The sequence below is a fragment of the Thunnus maccoyii genome, chromosome 16 (assembly GCF_910596095.1).
Source record: "Thunnus maccoyii chromosome 16, fThuMac1.1, whole genome shotgun sequence".
Taxonomy (NCBI): Eukaryota; Metazoa; Chordata; class Actinopteri; order Scombriformes; family Scombridae; genus Thunnus; species Thunnus maccoyii.
In genome coordinates this window covers 1,981,765-1,991,463 of record NC_056548.1, presented here as the reverse complement: position 1 = coordinate 1,991,463, position 9,699 = coordinate 1,981,765, and positions in this window count along the sequence as shown.

The window sequence follows — 9,699 nt, the reverse complement described above, 5'->3', positions numbered from 1 at the left end:
GAGAATGTGAAAATAATTAAGACAAACTGTAACATGTGGGAGGCGTGACCTGTGACCTGCAGACTGACACGTTTGGGCTTCCTGCGGCGGGATGCAGCCTCCCTCCGCCCCCCCGCCACCGGTGCCCTCTGACTACTGTTGTACCTCGCCATGCGCCGGCGTCTGCAAACTTCCCCTCAAAACATTTGCACAACAACATACAACAACGACACCAAGTTTACTGGGAAGAGACGGCGGCTTTTTAGCACTTTGCCGTATCTCGCACACCCTACGGTGACGGGAATAGCACCCATGGAGGGAGGAGGGGGCTGTAAAAATGTAACGACGGGTGGTGGGTGTCAAATCTGTCAGAGTGTGTGTGTGTGTGTGTAAGTGTGTGAGTGTGAATGAATAGTGTGTGTTCGTTTTGCCACAATGGTGTGTGAATAACTGAGAGTAACTGAGTCGTGTGTGTGTGTGTGTGTGTGTGTGTGTGTGTGTGTGTGTGTGTGTGTGTGAGGTGTCGCAGAGATGCAGATCATTCGAGGCAGACAGACGCCATGTTGGAGGAGAGAGAGGAGTCACTCTTATATGAAAACCAAGACGTTTAAAAGATATACGGTGATGTTTTTCTTATTGTCAACAAATCTCTGAAAAAGAACCAATGACGTATCGATCAATACTTTTTAACTTCTGTACTCTGAAGATGTATGTTTTTAAAAACAGCTCACAAACATAAAGTTTACTGTTTAAAAAAGCCTCAGTAATTTCCTAAAACAGCTGTTCTCTGTAGTTTTTATCAAACAAACAGGTGCAAACAGAGCATTTGTTGGGGACTATTTTCAGCGGCGGATGAATCCACAAATCCAATTCGGTGCTCCGGTGAGTGTTTCTGGCAGCAGGACGGTGTGTGTCGGACTGAATCTAAATAAATTACAGTGTGTGTGAAACAAGAATTCCTTAAATATTTCTCCTTAAGTTACCCTGAAAACACATTAAACCCTTTAATCTGACGTTAGAGTCCCTGAATGTTTCCTTTCATTGAAAAGGCAAAACCCAAAACTCATAAAACTCCACATGACTGCATGACTTTCCCTTCATTTACTAGTTAACTTGCTCCTGATAACATCAGACTTATGTTACATCTATTCTCTGTTTTGTCTCCTAAACAACAAATCTGTAGCAAAATGTCAAGTTTATTTACAGAATAACATCACATGTAAATGTGTAAAAGATGCAGTTTTTTATTCAGAGCCTCCTCTGATTGGAACCAACTGACATCAAACACATCTCCTGTTTCAACATGAGAGTGAAATATAGACAGTGGATCAGATGTAGTGCAGGTCATCCGCTAATTGGAAGATCGGTGGTTCGATCCCCGGCTCCTCCAGTCTGCATGTTGAAGGCAAAATACTGAAGCCCAAATTGTTCCCGAAGGCTGTTCCATCGGTGTGTGAATGATTAGATCCTCCTGATGAGCAGGTTGCCACCTTGTGTGAATGTTGCATGTAGTGTAAAAGCTCTTTGATTGGTCAGAAGACTAGAAAGATGATTTATAAATGCAGCCAACTGACCATTTACCATATAAACATGGTGTAATGTAAACTGACCTTCTTTTAATTTTGTATTATTTCACATTCCTCTTGTAATTTGTGTTCTTTAGTCACTGTTCATGTATAGATCTTTCTTTTGTTCCACTTCCTGTTTTGTATCTCAACTTCCTGTTGTTTTCTTTCTGGCTATGGAAATAAAAGTCAAATAAAAGTCAAAGCACATGTTTGAGGAGGTCATGTGACCTGACAGCAGCACAGATATCAAAGACATTCAGCGTTAACTCACTTACAGCTCAACTAGCGAAGTTTATATTGCAATGTTGAGCTGATAATTATAGTGATGATGCAGGTTATTAAGTTATTAACATTATTTTGCTATGTTGACTAATGCAAACTTTTCCCCAACTATGTAATTTACAATTTATTGATAACATATGTTGGAATAATCAGCTTAATAATCTGTCATCATGTGAAGCTGGACTGTGCTGTGTAATAATGTGACTGTGTTCTCTGTGTTTTGGATGAAGAATTATTGTATTAACATGTTTTGACAGCTTCTGTTCTGATATCATATTGTTATAAACACATAATAAAACACAAACATATTGTGGGAAGTCACATGACTGTTATAACAGTCACATGATCAGCTGATCAGACTGCTGTAGAATAAAGTCTGTGAGTCCTTCACGCTGTATGTTACTTTATGAAACAGGTCAGATATAGAAACATATTCCTACTTCCAGCACGTCCTTGGTCAATAGATTTAGTCCTACATGTATATCTGTGTGTGCTAACACACCGCAGCAACGCTAAGCTAACGGAGATCTAAACAATAAACAATAAGGTGAAAGTTTGCAGTGAGGTGAAGTTCTGTTTCATCCTGATTTATTTGGTTTTCTCGCCGTCACTCATGTGCTCCGGCGTCTCCTCGGTGTCTCGTAGTTGTGACTTTCGGTCGATGTGTTTTTCACACACACGGAGCAGCGATGTCAACGTTTCGTGTCCTTCAGAGTTTCTGGACCCGCAGATGGACGGAGAGTTCAAACTGTGTCTGTCTGGTCTGAGCTGTTAGCGTCACACTGAGAGTTCACACGTTTCACACTATGTGGAAACAGTTCGGCGAGGCTGTAGATCTGGTTTTATCTTCGGTAGGAACATTTACTGTCAGACAGCCTGGAATAAACAGTTGTATATGTACAAATACACACATAAAGAGTCTGACTGTGCAAAAAGTTGACTTCATTATATATGTATTTGCTGTTATGACTCACCTGATACCAGACAGGTTTTTAAACTCCACCTGAGATTCTGCAGCTTTCTTCTGTCTTTCAGTTTGTTGATGTTGGCGACACAACTTGTTTTATTTTTAACTGGTCAGAACATTCAGTCTGACATCAGAGCTCATCTGTCTGAGTCTCTGATATCACACATTCACAATATAATCAGTTGGACGAGCTGTGTCTAATTTACCTTATAAATAATGTTCATGTCATAAATGATATGAAGTTATTATAACTAAAGTTCAGGAACAAGACAACGCCCTGCATTCTCTCGATAATTCAAACACCTGTGTCTATACCGTGTCTCACTTCTCACAACCTTCCAACCCAAAACATCCTCTCTCTCCTCTCAGTGGTTTTGCACTGTAGCATCACAGTAGTCCTGGGTTTCATCTCCAGCCGTCCCAGGTCCTTTAGTGGTGAGTTTGTATGTTCTCCCCGTGTTTGCGTGGGTTTCCGCCAGGTGCTCTGGTTTCCTCCCACCATCAAAGACATGTTAGGATCGATACTTCAATCTCAGGAATTCCCCTTCTCCAACTTTCATTACAGGAACCACTGGGAGATGATGAAGCAGAGAGCTCGAGACATGTCCCCACACTGAGTCTCGACCATAGACTGTATAAAAATATGGACGTAGTTACCGTGACGTCACCCGTTGGTTTCTGACGAACGGTTTTGAAGCTCAAAGTGAGCCGCTCCGGCCGTCGCCATCTTGGCAGTGCGTGACACTGCCTAACTCCCAGCCAATCAAAAATGGGCAAAGAGGCGGGCCAAATGGCTGAAACAAGCCACCTAGCGGCTGGCGGACCTGTCACTCAAAGCAAAAAATTCACCCCCCGTACAGTTGTCATGAAAGAGGAAATTAGCTACAGAGACCAAAACCGTTGTTTGTACCAGGCTGTAAACATGTTTATTTCTGCTGTAAAGTCGGGCATTTTAACATGAGGGTCTATGGGGATTGACTCACTTTTTGAGCCTCAAGTGGCCGTTCAAGGAACTGCAGCCCCGGAGGTTGCTGTTTGGTCTCGACCCCCTGGTTCCTAGATGCTCCAGCCACATCACGACTCCACCTGGTTCCCGTTCATCTGCATCCAATCGACCCCTTTCATCCCACCGTACATGACCTCGAACAACCTTCGGCTCCTGTTCATCTTCTCAAATCTTCTTGACAATCCCAATAAACTATTAACTATTACTATTATAAACTACTACGTTTTATATACCGCACAAACGGTGTGGTCTTTTTTTAGCGAAGGTCTATATAATAACTCTACTCTCCACTAGTTGAAAAGAGGAGCGACGGCTTTAAATAGTAAATATTTCTCCTAATAATTTCAAAGAAGATGAATCTTTGGATTGATTATAGATCATCACACTGGTTCTGCTTTCAAAAGGTCCTGAAGTCTTAATTTGCTTTAATAAAATGAAATGTCTGAGCAGAAATCACAAACACCTCAAATTTAAATATAATATCAACTGATTATTGCATTGAATATTGATCGATATTCATCTGTTTCATCCAAACACACAAACCTGGAAACTCTACATAGATCTTACTGTTAACATCATGTGGATCCTTTGAGATCAGTAATAATATCGGTAGGAACAATTCATTAGTATCTATACCCAAACCTACACGACATGCTGTCTGATCAATCAGCTGATTGGCTGTTTCTCTCGGTGGATGATCACCTGACTGAAATGATCCAATAACGCGTTGGAGGACAGTTACAGAGACAGAGGTTTGAATAAAGGGCAGCCCTGACAGGATAATAATCATCTGCATTAATACAGCATGACCCACACACACACACACACACACACACACACACACAAACAAACACACACACACACACAGTTGTTAGGATCTCCATAGCAACAGCTTCATTGAATTTATTGTCTGTCCTGTAATCTTTTGAGCTGCATTTACTGCTCCAAGAGCCGCAAGACACACACACACACACACACACACACACATACACACACACACACACACACACACACAGACACACACACACACACACACACACACAAACAATCTTCTGATTTGTTTCTGACTATAAATGTTTTTTTCAGCAGGAAATGGTTATTTCATAGATTTATGAGCGCAATAATCCGGCTTGTTGTGAGAAATAAAACAGCACATTACAGAAGCCTCTGAGCAACAAGCGACAGGCAACAAAACGAGTAAAGCGTGTCAGCGTATGTGAAGTTATCAAGGTCTGCTGTCAGAACGGAGCCTGAACACAAGAATGAATCTGTCTAATAACACTTCTAACAGACACCATTTGTTCAGCCTGCAGCTAAAGATTTGTGTCCAAACACCATGAAGCCGACTGCAGTGATATTCTGAGTATCTTATTCCTCTGTACCATAGACCTCCATTAATTTATTAATCTGCAGATTTGAACTGATAATGAAGTTTTATTAACAACAAAGTTTAAGGCGATTAGAAAGAACATTCAAAAATGTTTCTCTGTTAATTTGCTGATATTTCTTCTTTATGCTCCATTTTGTTTTGTTTTTTGGGGTTTTTTTGTCGCTGTCTCTGTCTTTTCATAGCCTTTCTTGTCCTTTTCTGCTCCCACATTTACTTTTCTGGGGTCTCTGTGAGTGTCTAAGCTCTAAATGTTTGTCTGTCATCACTGTGTCTCCTGCAGGACTCAAGTTAGAACGTTAAACACACACAAACCCAGTTAGCAGCAGTTAGCGTTAGCATCAGTAGCTAGCAGCCTGAATGCATCTCATATTCTTACATATTAACATTTTGCCTTTCATTGCTGTCATTTTTTAAGTAGTCAGATAATCTTAAGTCACTAATAAGAACATTAATTATTGCTAACAACTGTGCTAACTGTGTAATTAAACTTTGCAAGCTAGCTGACTAGCATGGTAGCTAAGACGAAACTATTGATGCCCAGAGGGGAATTCCACATATTACAGCAGTGCATTAAGAACTATAAGTAATAAAATACAAAGTAAGAAGTCAAGTAAATGGAATTAAATTTATATAAACTATGAACATTACAATACTTAGACCATACACATAACAATACGTTGTGGATTGAAAAATAAAAAGGTTAATATGTACAGAAGTTAGCTGTAGCTGGTTATATATGTAGATGTTATATAAGTGAAGTAGTGAATCAAAATATAAATAAAATATATACAGTAGTGTTATTTACACAGACCAGCTGTATTTCTACGTATTGTAGTTTGTGTTCAGTAGTCGAGTCCAGATACAATAAAATCTGACTTTAACTCTGCTTGTGTCACAGAGCAGTCAGGTCACATGGTGAAGAGGCAGAACATGATTGGTCCTCCTGTCTACATTTCCAGCACTCGTCGGTTCTTTGAAGATGATAGCGTCAAGTTTGAGATTGATTTTTATGATAAAAACGACAGATAGAACCATTTAATTCTAACCCATGAAACGTGTCCCCACATTTAGATGTTGAACTTGTAACTACAATAACTCAGATATGCCTCCTCAGGTATACCTCCTCTGTCCTTGATCATCAAGCAGAAATAAGGGAATTGGAACGTCCTTCATGATAGCGGACTGGGGTCAAGCGAGGAACGATGAATCAAGAGAATGTGGATGTTCTCAGTCAGTCGCCTCCAGTGTCCCAGTCGGACACTTTGTTCATCAAACTACTTCTGCTAGAAAACATAATTCATGCCTCTATAAACAGGTTTCATGCCAGGAAAACGTCCTTCTCTCTTCTCTCTCTCTCTTTGCCGCTGACAAATAAAGTTCTCCGGTCGTGAAGTTTCCTGCCAAAGCTTCATCTGCTCTGAGTCACCATCATACCGTTTTAACACACGGCTCTATAAATAAAGGACGATTACTACACTGTACATTTTCAGCCTGGGTGGATCCACAGGGGAGCTGAACCCTGGCAGAGTGAATCACTGACAGGAAAAAACAAGACGGCGGATCTGTCTGGTAGCTGCAGAATTTACAGCTTTGTATGTGATGATGTATCGAGATTATTGGATCTCAAACACACACACACACATACACACACACACGCTGTTAGCAGATCTTCTGATGGGATTACTGCTGCACGTCACGTCCTCTCAGCTGTAATCTGATTCTGGAGCAAAACATTTAATCTGTCATTCATTTGGTTTATGAGAGAGAGTGACAGGTATACTTGAATCTGTTCCTTGTTGACATTATTTCTTTTTCAGGTATTATTACTGTATGTATGGATATTTAAAGACAGCAGTGTAGGAGTGGTGGATGTGGGGGGAGCTGCTGTGTACAGTGAAGGTTTTTACTCAAGAAACAATAAGTTATTACTTTATTAAGGTTAGAAGACCTTCGTCGTCATGGTTTTAAAACAATGTTGACTCTCCGTTGGAAACAGGAAGTGATCTCGTGTTAAAGTCTGATGTTCTGATGAGAAATCTTGAAATGAACAATAATTACATGAAGATTATATCTGAAAGGGTTGAATCAGGAACAACTGGGCTTGTTGTAGATTCTTGAAGATGTTTTGCTTCTCATCCTCAGAACGAGTCCTGTTAGATATATTACGACCTCAGTGACTGACAGTCTTCACAGATATATTCATAGATTCTGGATTATTTTAATGAGGCAGAAGGAGTAAATGTCATTTTATGAATTTTAACAAAGTAGTTGAGTTTTTTTTGTGGCAAAATCATATCAGACACAAATTATTATTCTGATTCTTATTTATAGGTCTTCAAACATGTCGGGAGGAGATCTTTAATAAAAATGAAAGTGTTCATATCATAATAGAGAGAAAGTAGTGATGAGGAAGATTTCAGTAGCTGTCAGTGAATTTTACCTTCTCATAAAAACACGTCTTTGCCACTTAAACGTTCAAGATACTTGAGTGGATATTTTTGATTTCTGATGTTATTTTTATTACATTCTTGACTCTGGAAATGACCAAAGTACCAGAATCGGAGAAAAAGACATTTGTTTATCGACAAAATATAATACTGAAGTTATGTCAAAGCATTAAAAATTTTTTAAAATCTCTTATTTCAAGTTCCTTTCCCTGCAGCTCTCAGCTCATCGGTTCCTACTGAAGACTTTAAAAACAGCTCATAAATATGTAGTTTCATTTTTTTTCACATTATCTTTTATCAAACAAACAAACAAACAGGAGGAAACGGTGCATTTGTTGGGGACTATTTTCAGCAGCGGATGAACATGTCACCCAGTGCAGTGATGTGGCTCACTGACGTGTTTTTAATCGTTTATGGACGATAACGAAGCTCAGATACACAACAGTTGTTAGAAGATCATTACCAGATGTTTCCTTTAAGGTATTAAGAAGTTACTAATATTAAAAGTGATATTTGAGTTATGACACTATCAGCTGTTTGTTCTGTTCTGCACACACACACACACACACACACACACACACACACACACACATACCATATGCCACGATTCTGGCATCATCCTTGGTAATAAATGGAAGTAAACGGAGGCAAGGTTGAAGCGTAGGAGGGTCGGCAGAAATGTGTCTATTGTGTATATATGTGTGTGTGTGTATGTGTGTGTGTGTGTGTGTGTGTCTCCTAGCAACCAACACCCTTCACTCTCTGTCTGTGTTGAGCCGACAGCAGCAGCACTCTGAGGAATCTGCTCTCAGATGCAACAGGTGTGTGTAATAAATTCAGAAGTGAGCATCTGCCTGCCTATAATATATCTTTACATAGAGACGCAGGCTGTTTAGATACAAAACCCTGCGTCGTTCAGTGCGGTTGACTCGTTTTTCTCCTCGATATGACTCGTTTCTCTGCAGATCTGAACTCAGAGATCCTATTCAAACCAAAGACCCTTTACAGGAAGTGGTCTCGGTCTATTCGATTGTGGTAAAAACGTGATCCGGCCTCCATCTGACCGACTACAAGGCTGCAAGTTTGTGCTAAACAAGCTCCCATAGCCAGATGCAGCTTTGCATGCTGGGATGTTGTCGATGTGTGAAATGAATCAAGAGGTTTCCAACAGCAGGTCTGTGAGCCAATAGGAAGAGAGGAGGGTCTCCAGATGTGAGGTGCATCACTTTCTCATCTGTATTAGCATCAGTACAAACAGGAAGCTTCTTTTACAGTTAATTTAATTTCCTTTTCTCTCAGATCGAGAAGCTAACACAAGCTTCTGTGTAAAAACTCTGCGACATGCTACACTTCAGACAAATGTTGAAACTTTATTTTTTTTTTAGAATTTCCAGCTTTTCCTTCAATTTTTACACTTAAACTGAAAAATGTGACAAAATGTTGCAGTTAGAACTTTTCACGATTTCAGTATTTTTAGACTAAAATTACTTTTAGGCCAACAAAATACATAAATGATAAATATTAAACACTATTTTATTTATTGTGGGAAATAACATTATAATCTGTAGATTATTTTCTTGATTCATTGATTAGTTGTTTGGTCTATAAAATGTCGATCAGTATTTTCCAAAACCCAAGATGAAACCTCACACGTCTTATTTTGTCCACAACACAAAGATATTCAGTTTACTGTCATAAAGGACTAAAGAAACCAGAAAATATTCACATTTGAAAAGCTGGATTCAGAAAATTTGGACTTTTTTTTCTTAAAAAATGACTCAAAACGATCAATCGATTATCAAAATAGTTGGCTATTAATTTAATAGTTGGCAACTAATCGATAACTGACTCTAGCTCTAGAGATAAAACAAGTTGGGTTTGTTTTATTTTGTGATTCTGTAACTTCCTGTTAATAATGAACGATGTAATTTGGTGCTAATTGTCGAGAAATGGAGATAAAGTTAAAGACATTTATTTGAGTTTGAGTTTAGTTTGTTATAAGAGGGATTCCTTTAAAAGAACTACTTTGTTGGAATAAAACTTGCAGAAAATAGAACTGG